Genomic DNA, 11,907 nt, shown 5'->3' with positions numbered 1-11,907 from the left:
ACTTCAGGGAATAAAAGGAGCCACCAGACCACATTGCTGTCTGCTATTCAGGACCATAGTTCCTGGCCTGAAGCGTGTTGTGTACCAATCACATTAGCGCCATAATGTTCGAACCACTGGCCCTGGGTGTGTGAGTAATTGTTACCAAACGTAGTTGTGATTTTAAGCGTGTACAATCCCATCAGAGTGTGTAGAGCTGTGTGCCCTGCCGTGCAGCTCTGTGGAAAGATATTGTTGGTCGGATCACTGTCAGGTCTCATCACTGCCCTCGGGGTGAGCAGACCTTGCTGACCGCAGCCCATGCACCTGGAAGTCCCTGGAGAGGGCTGAGCAAGCAGGTTCAGCCACCAATTTCATTCTCTCTTTCCACACATGTCTCTCCAAATGGTCAACAAACCAGATGTGTGTCATCTGAATTTACTCAGTGGATACTTAAAAGTGTTGAATTGCTTTACTTACCTTACAATGACAAAATATTAACAGTTCTCTAGTTAAAATAAATAAATAAAAATAATTGCCTACTCCGGAAAATACATTTCTCAAAGCAAGTTTAACAAAAAGAATTAAATGAAATGTTTTTTGTTTTTAATCTGACAATGAAACTAATACTTTTTATCAGAAATAAATAATTACTGACTGAAAACAAGTTCCTATATGTGTATGAACAGTTACTTGTGAGCTTGTTTTCTCTTTCTTTTAGTGTACATTGATTGGGGCACCATCTTAATGTTTACTTTTCGTATAGTAAAACTTTAACAGCACGCGTAAGCAACCAGGTTCTCTGTATTGTATGTTAATCATAACTTGGGATGAGGAAATTATCTTTCCCTTTTCCATTGCATTTAGGAGCATGTCTATATTTTATTTATCAAAACATAAATTTAACTTAAAAAATGCACTCTGGAAACGGAATTTCAGCTCTGCCTCACAATGGCTGCATAACAATAAGCAAAACCGTTCCTTTACGTTCTAGTGGTCAGGATTTGGCAATTTGGCGCTGTCACCGCTGTGGCCTGTGTTCAATTCCTGGTCTGGGAAAGGCATATATTTTTTCACCTGCCTCGTTGTTTTCATCATGTCTTTAAAGCATTCTTGGTATTGATCTTCAAAGACCTCTTGCTAGCTTCAGAGAGACATAAAGGTCCCTGATGTGGTCAGGATTTGGTGCTTTCACCGCTACGTCCCGGTTTTGATTTCCGAGCAGTAAAAGGGATGTTCACTTTCAACTGCCTTGTCATTTTCATTACGTCTTTAAAGCACTCTTGGTGTGCTGACTCCATCATTATGTTTTGTTTAGTTTTCCGATTGTAAATTGTAAGTTAAACTATAGAGCCTTACTGACACCTAGTGGCCACTGTTTACATATTTAATTTGGTCAGTCAAGCAGAACTCATCCAGCTGAGCGTCATCGACTGTCCTGCAGACACGTTTGTTCCTTGGACACTATTTGTCTGTAAGTTCATTTTATTAATTGTAATTTCAGTATTCTGTTGTATTTTATAAGAAAAGTTTTATGTTTCCCAACCAAAATTTAACGCTACATTGTTAGCTAATTGGTGATAATGGGGAGCCATCTGTTTGCTGTAGTCTAGTCTCATTGTTTTCTGTATCTTGTCTGTGGTTGATATTGTAAACTTGTTTCAGTTTACAATATATAAAAAGGAAAAAACCAACAAGAGTTGCAAAATAAAACAAGAAAACTATCAAGGACTGGATTATTTTCAACTCAAGTGTTATAGCTAGCTGTCTAGCTTTGTAAGCGCAACACATTGTGAGGGCAGCATATTTGGTATTCATTGTCAAAGTCCTCTTGCTAGCTTCTCTCACACAAAAAGGTCCCTAATGGTCTAGTACTCAGGATTGTGCGAGCTCACCACCATGGCATGGGTTTGATTCCTGCCTCTTTATTTTCATCACATCTTTAAGGCACTCTTGGTATTGATGTTCAGGAACCACTTGCTAGCTTGATAAAGATGCAAAGGTCCCTGTTTGTCTAGTGGTCAGGATTTGGTGCTTTCACCGCTGTGGTCTGGGTTCAATTGCCGGTCAGGGAAAGGCATGTATTTTTACACCTGACTCATTGTTTTTATTGCATCTTCAAAGCATTCTTGGTATTGATCATCAATACCTAGCTTCTCTCACACAAAAAGGTTCCTGATGGTCTAGTGATCAAGATTCCGCGCTCTCACCACCGTGGCCTGGGTTTGATTCCCGGTGTGGGAAAGGCATATATTTGTTCACCTACCTCGTTGTTTTCATCACATCTGTAAAGCACTCTTGGTATTGATCTTCAAAGACCTCTTGCTAGCTCAGTAGACAAAAAGGTCACTGATGGTCTAGTGGTCAGGATTTGGCGCTTTCACCAGCACGGCCTGCGTTCGATTGGCAGTCAGGGAAAGGCATGTTCACTTTCAACTGTCTCATTGTATTTTTATCACGTCTTTAAATCACTCTTGGTATTGATTGTCAGTACCTCGCTTCTTTCATCTACCTTCTCTTACACAAAAATGTCCCTGATGGTCTAGTGGTCAGGATTTGGTGCTTTCACCGCTACGGCCCGGGTTTGATTCCCGGTCAGAGAAATTCATGTTCACTTTCACCTGCCTCGTTGTTTTCATCACGTCTTTAAAGCACTCTTGGTATTGATCCTCAAAGACCTCTTGCTAGCTCAGTAGGCAAAAAGGTCCCTGATGGTTTCGTGGTCAGGCTTTGGCATTTTCACTGCTGCTGCCCGGGTTCAACACCTGGTCATGGAAAGGCACATTCACTTACAACTGTCTCATTGTTTTTATCATGTATTTAAAGCACTCTTGGTATTGATCTTCAAAGACCTCTTGCTACCTTCTATAACAAAAAAAGGTCCATGATGGTTGAGTGGTCAGGATTCGGCGCTCTCATGGCGTGTGTTCGACTACCGGTCAGGGAAAGGCACGTTCACTTTTAACTGACTCGTTGTTTTTATCACTTCTGTAAAGCACTCTTGGTATTGATCTTCAAAGACCTCTTGCTTTCTTCAGAGAGACAAACTGGTCTTGATGGTCTAGTGTTCAAGATTTGGTGCTTTCACTGCTGCGGCCCGGGTTCTATTCCCAGTCAGGGAAAGACATGTATCTTTTCACCTGCCTCGGTGTTTTCACCACGTCTTCAAAGCACTCTTGGTATTGATTGTCATAGACCTCTTAAGAAGATCCCTAATGGTCTAGTGCAGGGGTGTCCAAAGTCGGTTCTCGAGGACCGGCATCCTGCATGTTTTAGTTCTCTCCCTGGTTTAACGCACCTGCAAATGATGGCTCATTACAAGGCCTAAGGATAACATTGACTTGCTGAGGAGGTTGTTACCACCACCAGGGAGAGAACTAAAACATGCAGGATGCTGGCCCTCGAGGACCGACTTTGGACACCCCTGGTCTAGTGGGTAGGATTTGGTGCTTTCACCCCTACCCCCTGGATTTGATTCCCGGTCAGGGAAAGGCACGTACATTTTCAACTGTCTCATTGTTTTTATCACGTCTTCAAAGCACTCTTGGTATTGATCGTCAATACCTAGTTCCTCTCACTTACTTGATGGTCATGCAATCATTTGAATCATGTGTTCTGGAATAGAGGCACATCTAAAACATGCAGAACAGAGGGCCAGGACCAGGGTTGAGGAACACTGGTCTGAAGCTCAGGATTTGGCGCTTTCACCGCTGCGGCCTGGTTTCGATTCCCTGTCAGGGAAAGACATGTATCTTTTCACCTGCCTTGTTGTTTTCATCACGTCTTTAAAGCACTCTTGGTATTAATCGTCAAAGACCAACAGTCTTTGACGAACCCATGGCCAGGGTTCGATTCCCGGTCAGGAAATATGATTCCTTATCATATACTGGACTTTGGCAGGATTAAGCTTTTTTGTCAAGTCTGCTGTTACATTGTTTTGGAGATGTTCTGCTTTCTTACAGGTGTCCAAGTTATTCTAATTTTCATAACATCTATGTGTTGATTTGTCTTGCAAAAAGTGAACTTATGTTTCTCTTGGCAACTGCAGCTTTTGCATAAGCCATGTTTTTGTCTGCTGTTTTTTTATTATGTTCTCTAATTACCCTCCCAAATATTTAATAGTATACTTTTCTGTTTCTTTTCTCTTGCTTGTAAAAATCTTATCTCCTCATAACAACACTATCATTTCATTGTCACAAGAAACACAATGCAAACAGTTTTTTGATGCAAGAGTATGGCTTTACAAGAGAGTGTTGAGAATATTAATATCTATACACAGAAAACCTTCTTTTCGCTGTGGCTGTCATGCAGTTTTTGTGACCTCTAAGGTAAATGGAACACCCTTCTTTCCTGTCGGGTTATATATCTTTCAGAAACTTGCAATCTCATTTTCGTGTATAACACTGCCATTTAATCCACTTTATTTATAGCTTTTTGGACAAATTACACTGTCTATCTGAGGATGTGTAGTTAGAAACCAGCTTATTGCCTGTTTCCATTTTATGACCCCAACATCAGCAGCAAAAATGCAACATGTTTTGCATTTTTGCCAAACATACTACAGTAACTGCAGAATTTTGCAATTACAAAAATCAATGGAAGCCTTTCTTTTGTTTGTCAAAATCACCTTAGGTGCATGGATAAAGCCTAACTAACTAACAGTAAAGATGATTTCAATCTGCTGCTGCTGCTGGGAACAGAAAAAAAAAACAAACAAAAAAAACACAGGGCACCATTATGACAAGTAAAATTTACATGATGATCTTAGCTGTTTGTTGTTGCGTGAACCTGTCCTGTTTTGCAAATGAGCCAAATCACAGTGTTAGATGAACATAGGAAATGTCATAATATTTTGTAGAAAATACAATTTTCTTTTCAAATAGTTTTTTGCTTTTGACACTGTTGACCACGACATTTTACTGAATCTACTGGAGAATTGGGTCGGACTCTCCGGTCCAGTGCTCAACTGGTTTGAATCTTACATAAAGAACAGGGATTTCTTTGTTTCAATCGGAAACTTCTCAAAGGTCACATGTGGGGTACCCCAAGGTTCAATCCTAGGACCCCTTCTTTTCATTATTTATATGCTCCCACTGGCTCAGGTTATAACAGGAAATAAGATTAGCTACCATAACTATGCGGATGATACATAGCTCTACATCACGATGTCACCAGGTGACTCTGAACCCATCCAATCACTGAATAGATGCTTAGAACAGATAAATGTGTGGATGTGCCAAAACTTTCTCCAGCTGAACAGAAACAAATCTGAAGTTATTATCTTTGGACCTAAAGAGGAGCGAACTAGAGTCAATGCACAGCTTCAGTTATTACAACTGAAAACCAGCAATCAGGCCCGAAACCTGGGAGTAGTGATGGACTCTGATCTGAACCTTCAGAGCCACATTAAGACAGTCACAAAGTCCGCCTTCTATCACCTGAAGAACATCTCCAGTATTAGAGGACTAATGTCTCAGCGAGATCTAGAGAAACTCATCCATGCGTTTAGCCACATTGATTACTGCAATAGCGTTTTCACAGGTCTGACTAATAAATAAATCAAACAGCTGCAGCTGATCCAGAAGCTGCTGTTCGCGTTCTCACTAAAACCAGGAAGATAGAGCACATAACACCAGTTTTAAAGTCCCTACACTGGCTCCCTGTAGCGCAAAGAATAGACTTTAAAATACTGTTGTTAGTTTATAAATCAGTGAACGGTTTAGCACCACAATACATTAAAAATCTGTTATTGCTGTACCAACCATCTAGACACCTCAGATCTTCTGGTTCTGGTCTGCTCTGCATCCCCAGAACCAGAACCAAACGAGGAGAAGCAGCATTCAGTTTCTATGCACCACAGATTTGGAACAAACTTCCAACAGCTGAAACACTGGGTGCCTTTAAATCTCAACTTAAAACCCACCTGTTTAGAGTTGCTTATGGCTAAATTAGGGTTAGAGTGTGGGTTTTGATGTCTTCGATGTTTTTAATGTTTTTATCTTTACTTTTCATCTAGTTATTAACTTCTTTTTATTTCTCTTTCACACTGTCTATGTAACCCCCCCCACACCCCCCGGAAAATGTCCCAGTTCAACGAATCTATATCTAGGTAGCAAGTCTGTAAAAAAGGTGTATATTTCACCTCAAATCCATCTTCACTATTTATGTATATTTGTTTTTCTTAGTTTCTGAATTTTATTTTGGTGGTGACGCTTTTATTTTCTTGCTTCCTGTTTGGCATCATATCCTGTGTGTTCGCTGCTCTCCTCAGTTCTCGCCGAGCTGCGCTGGGGAGAGGTAAGCGTATAAAGTTGTCTTCTGTTTAAGTGTTAAAATATTCGAAATGTTCTTAAAAGTATGTTCACTAAGCTCACAACTTGTTATACTTTGTTGTTAAATTGTTTTATGTGTAGCGCAGCATGCTATTGGGTATTTAATTCCCACATTAACGACAATTATCGAGTTTACCATCCAAACGCTTTTATTTTTGTTCTTTTGGTTGGTTAAGGTCTGTGTGGGGAGGTCGGAGCCCGGGAACTGCTGTGCTGAATGCATTTTTATTTTGAACAGAATAAACCCGCCTTCCTGCTACAAAAAACCCTGGGTCCTCAACTGCTGGTTTCTTCCTTCACCTACACACACAACGCAGAGTACATACAACAGATGAGTCGGATGGAACCGGCTACATAGGGGTGTGAGAATCCTTGTTAAATGACGTTTAATTAAAGTCCTACGGGGTTTAGAGTCCCAGTTGATGGCGTTTCAACTAAAAACCTAGAGGTTGGAGTCCTTGTCAAACGGTGTTTTTGACTAAAGTCCCAGAGGGTTAGAGCCCCAGTTAAATGACAGTTAAACGACATTTAACTGAAGTCCTAAAAGGGGTGTGGGTTTTAATGTTATCTTTTTTAATCTTTTTCAAAATGTCTTTTTCTTTCTCACTGTTTTTTCAATGTCACATGCTGTTTTTATTTTAATTATGTGAAGCACGTTGAAATGCCTTGCTGCTGAAATGTGCTTTACAAATAAAATTTGATTGATTGATTGATTAATATATCTGGGGCCAAATGTGTTTGACTTCCATTTTACAAACCTCACTGATCCCTGCAAAAACTGCCTTTGAGTTTTATTTACCTACTAGTTGGAAAAAGGTTTACATAGTTCAGTTTTTATTGCTAATGTCTGTTTAGAACAGCTCCACAATGCCTCGCATAAAAATGTAAAATATCTATTGAAACTGACCTTCAGTTAGTTAGGAAAAGGAAAAAAATACCAGTTCTACTTCAGTAGAATGAGATTTGTGCAAAACCTTCAAGCCTTTGTAGACGTTCATAATAGTTAGGTGTTTCTTCACACATCAAATGATCATAGTCAAGTTTGTTCCCAGCCAATTGAGTTCTTTTAGATTTGCATTTATGTTGCTCTAAGAATTCCCTGTCAGCACTCTCAAACTTCTCAGTAAGTTGATTTGATCAGCTGATTCTGTAACCAACAAACATTGACTCGGTCTGCCTCTTTATTTTAACTTCACCTGCATATTAACAGCCTTGGTGAAGTGTCTCCATGGGCCTGCCAGGCCGAGCAAGGCCCACACAGGTCTGACAAAACAGAGACACCTTTAATAATAAATGACACAAGGGTTCACATGTCCAACGCTGTCCTCTGGGGCCGGATGTGCAGACATGGGTCACAGCATGATGTTGCATGAGGAGAGGAGAGGAGAAGCTGATTAGGTGATGTGCTGCAACCTGATCCAGTCAACTCCCCCTGAGCCAGAACGTCCCACAGGTCTGTGTGCAGCCAAGCAGATCCGCACCTCAACCTCTGGTACAGTTGGAAGCTGTGGAGTACAATCAGTATGCAAAAATGAACTGTGGCAAAATACACAATCTAAAACCATCCAGTTCTTTGAACTCATCTCAGCCTCCTGGTAAGTCAACATGGTGATTATTTGGTTTATCTGATGATTACTGAGTTAAGACAAAAATGACTCAACCTTACTCAGTTAATTATGTGCAGTGGTACAGAAGAGAATAAAGAGTGTGTGTTAATGAAGTGGTTTGAGGCAAAAGGAAGAAAAACATCAGTAAATAACATTTTCTTAAACTTAGTTTATATTTGGAGTATAGCTGCCTGGATTACAGATTCAATGCAGCTTTGACTTGTGATGACAGATCTATTATTTACATTTTACACTGTAGTAAAGTGTTAATACTCTCTAATTCACATGTCATTTTAGAACCACAAATTTCAGTGTATGTTAGTGACCTTTCTCAAAGGCGAACACTAAAGCACAATTACAGCTATTTTACGAAATGCACATCTAAAAACTATAAATAGGGCAGATTCCACCTTTCAACATTGTTTCCACTCAGTCAGAATGCATGAAGAGAGCCTTGGAACATGTTTTTAAGTCTAACCTGTCAGTTGTTATCCTGGCTCAACTAAAATCAATCAAATGAATGACTCATCATTAGGCCTCTAAAATTTGGTGAGATGCTGAGCAGGAAACGCAGTTGTTTATCTGTATTGAAGCAGAGGCACATCTAAAACATGCTGGAAGCTGTCTTAGGAAGAGGAGCTTTCCATTTTTAGATGTGATGTTGATTTTTGAGGAAGATAATGAAAAAAGCACAAATTTCCCAGGCAAGGAAACAAAAAGCTGAAAAAAGTCAATGGGCTTTTCAGTTTCATTATATTTACAAATTCTTCTTGGTTCTTTATTATTTCTTGCCAAAGTTAGTAAAAGTCATCATGGAAGGTTTAAAAGAGTGACTTATGGCTCTGGAGCCACAGGTTGAAGATCTCATGTATAAACCATGCCACAGTTTAGGGTTGATGTCATCCTGGAAGGTGAACCTCCACCCCCAGTCTTCTGCACACCCAAACAGATCCTATACTTATCTCCAGCCATCTTTGCCATCCATTCTGTCTGTCCTGTCCCTGCAAAAATTAAGCATTCCCACAGCATAACGGTGCCACCACCATACACACACTGCTCATGAAGTTTTGAAGACGTTAGTTTTGCATAACAAATTATATTTTGCTTTTTGCCAACTTGAGAATAGTCTTCCACTTCAACCATCTTGAGTTTGATGGCAAACATCTGATGGCAAACATCTGTTTGATGGCAGTTGGTTGTACTTGATGTTACTTACAGGAACAGGAAAAGGGTTTAAATACATACAAACATAAATGCACACACTTTTCAGATTTTGGATAAGGGACTTAAATATTTATTTTCAATTTCACAATTATGTACTATGACACTGTAAAAGATTAGATACAAATTTGCACAAACTGAACTTTTCATGGAGGAGTGTGAGTTTAAGGCAGCACCAAAACAGGAAATAAAGGAGCTCAGTGGGGTCACGGTGGGTCATGATGAAGAATATTGTAATGACGCCAACACACCATAGATGTAGTCCCGCCAATAGGGTTAATTAGAACGAACCGCTATTTCTGAGGCTGCAGCTCACGCCTCCAACAAACCGTTACGGTATCTGAACTAGCTTCCTGCTAACCCACTGAACTTCCTCTTCTTCCAGTCCTCGTCCTGCCGCTTCCCTGATCCTCCGCCCACATGACAGGTCATCAGATGTGAGTGAGAGTCAGCAGAGTCAGACAGGGGAAGCCCATAACTTTATATACATAACAATAAAGATCACAATGTAACATACAGCAAATACACATAACCATATGGACACCAGCAGAACTAAAACACAGAATTGTTACAATATTTTAATGATAAAACTGATAAAAAGTTACAATTACATTGGACATTAACAGGCGGCTCATTGGCTAAAGGCAGCAGCTGTGAGGAGAGACCAGACAGGCAGGCTGAGGGAAGGAGGATAATAAACATGAAGGGAGCTGAGGAGGAAAAAAAGAACAAAGGGGAAAAACACTAAGCTAAGGGAAATATAAAAGTGAAAACAAACAAGGAAACAACCCAAAATCATGATAGAATTATTAGCAAAAGGCAAGCACATTTATTCATTCTTGTGCTTGCTTAACAAAAGCACAAGAATAAACTTGATTTGCTCATTCTTCTTTCTTACAAATAAATCAGTTGCATGTCAGGAAAGTTTTTGTTGTGTTTCCACACAATAAATAGGTCAGCATGATAAAAGAAAAGCAATGCATCTGTGAAGCAAAGAGAATGAAATGGGCTTGAACAACCACTGAGTGGAAAACAGGCTTGCAAATAATCAGCTGGAAACATTAAGGACAAAATAAGACTGCAGATGTAACAAAGGCATGGTTGGGTAAGAACACAGGTGAAGAAAATCTATAACTTGTCTATTACTTTTACTTTTTGGGTGTAGTTCTCTAATGTCGAGATTACCTATTCTAAGCATATTGTTTTTTTCCTTGCTGGGGGACATTCATCTCAACATCGGCTCCATAACTGACAGTCACTTGAGAATAGCCAGTGAGTCCGTTTATCCCTACAGGGAGTTTTGTTGTGTTTCAGGGTAGTTATGTACCCTGAAAACACAGGGTACATAACTGTGTTATGTACCCTGTGTTCTTTTAGAACCATAGTAACCAGTTCTAAAAGAGTCTTGTAAACAGATTTTTTTTAAATATGAATGTACCAATGGCAGCTACGTGGTACAGGGGATTACCTCCTAAGCTAACTTTTGTCGTGTTTTGTCGTTATTGTGACCTCTACTGCACATGCAAGACACTTTCTGGTTGTTTGCAGTTAACATTACGAAATTACATTCAGGTTGGCAATAATTGAAAATGTGAACAATCACACAAAACCATTAGACTTTCACAAAAATTCGGAATTGCACATTATACTTGCATTGTGAAAGTAGCCATTGTCTTCCTTGCTATAGCAATGCTTCTTGGCAACAAATCTGATTCTGTTTGAAGTCATGCTTTTCCCCCCATGGTGCCACCTTTGTAAGGATGATGCATTTTGTTGGTTGAGCAGCGGTGGTGATGTGGGATGGCATGTATGTTATCCTGTCTCTTGAGCCACTCAAAGAATAATAACAGAACAATGTCCAACCTTGAGTTATGTTTCAGTAACAGTGAGCTGATGCCTCTCTGTTTAAGCTGCAAAGTCCTCAGAACATCGTGATACTAGACGTCAAGAGAGAGCTGAGACAGATGACCTGTTCACTCAGTTTGAACTCAAGCGAGTCTTTCTTCTGTTCTTTAAAAACACGGGCTTCAGGGTTACAGTCATCTTGGTGTTGCATGAGTAATATCTGTGCAATTTATTTTTAACAAGAAAAACATCTAACACACCATTATTACGAACATTATATAACAGCAGATTCCCCCCCCCCCATCACTCTTTCTTAGCATAGTGTACAAATATTTATCCAAATGCATGTAATGGATGATCATTCTGCTGGTTGGTCGTACAAGTAAAAGTGATCATAGTGTCATAAAAAGCTGTTTTCAATGTGGGGACGCAGGAATATATCTAGAAACTTTTCACTCAGGTTATCTCGTGGTCATAAGTGGGATGAAGTGTTTTCCATCTATTCTTTCCTCTTTTTGCCTTGATTTCCAGAGCCTGCTGCATTACCCAGAAGAGCGGAACAATTACTACCTTGAGTGAGGTCAGAACCTGTACCCTGTGATTTCTGTGATTAGAAGGGGAATCTTTGATGTTAGCACCTCAACAAGCACATCGCAAAGTTTGAAAGAAGTTGTTCTGTTGCATTCTGAGCACTATTTAAGGATTCAGCATGAACTGAACAATTTCAGAAAATAACAGCAAGAAATGGAAGAAAAGCAGCCATTAAATATATATCTATATAAAGAATCACTTATTCTACTTGGAAAAACATTTTACATGAGTGAGTGTATTTATTTGTGGCTAGTAATAACCATAATCCATGATTCTGAGGTAATGTCAATGTCCACACATTGACTATCAAATTTGAATATTGTGCACACTGA

General features: G+C 39.7%; 1 non-coding gene across 1 annotated transcript; it reads left to right on the top strand.

Moving 5' to 3' along the window:
* The first annotated feature begins 2,510 nt into the window (after positions 1-2,510).
* Positions 2,511-2,582, top strand: trnae-uuc (transfer RNA glutamic acid (anticodon UUC)). The gene has a single exon. It is a non-coding gene; the product is annotated as a tRNA-Glu (tRNA).
* Positions 2,583-11,907: the final 9,325 nt, after the last annotated feature.

Source organism: Poecilia mexicana, unplaced genomic scaffold (assembly GCF_051168715.1).
Source record: "Poecilia mexicana isolate PSO_F unplaced genomic scaffold, ASM5116871v1 scaffold_10, whole genome shotgun sequence".
Classification (NCBI taxonomy): Eukaryota; Metazoa; Chordata; class Actinopteri; order Cyprinodontiformes; family Poeciliidae; genus Poecilia; species Poecilia mexicana.
Note: the sequence above shows the minus strand (reverse complement) of the source record. Positions and strands in the feature narration are given on the sequence as shown.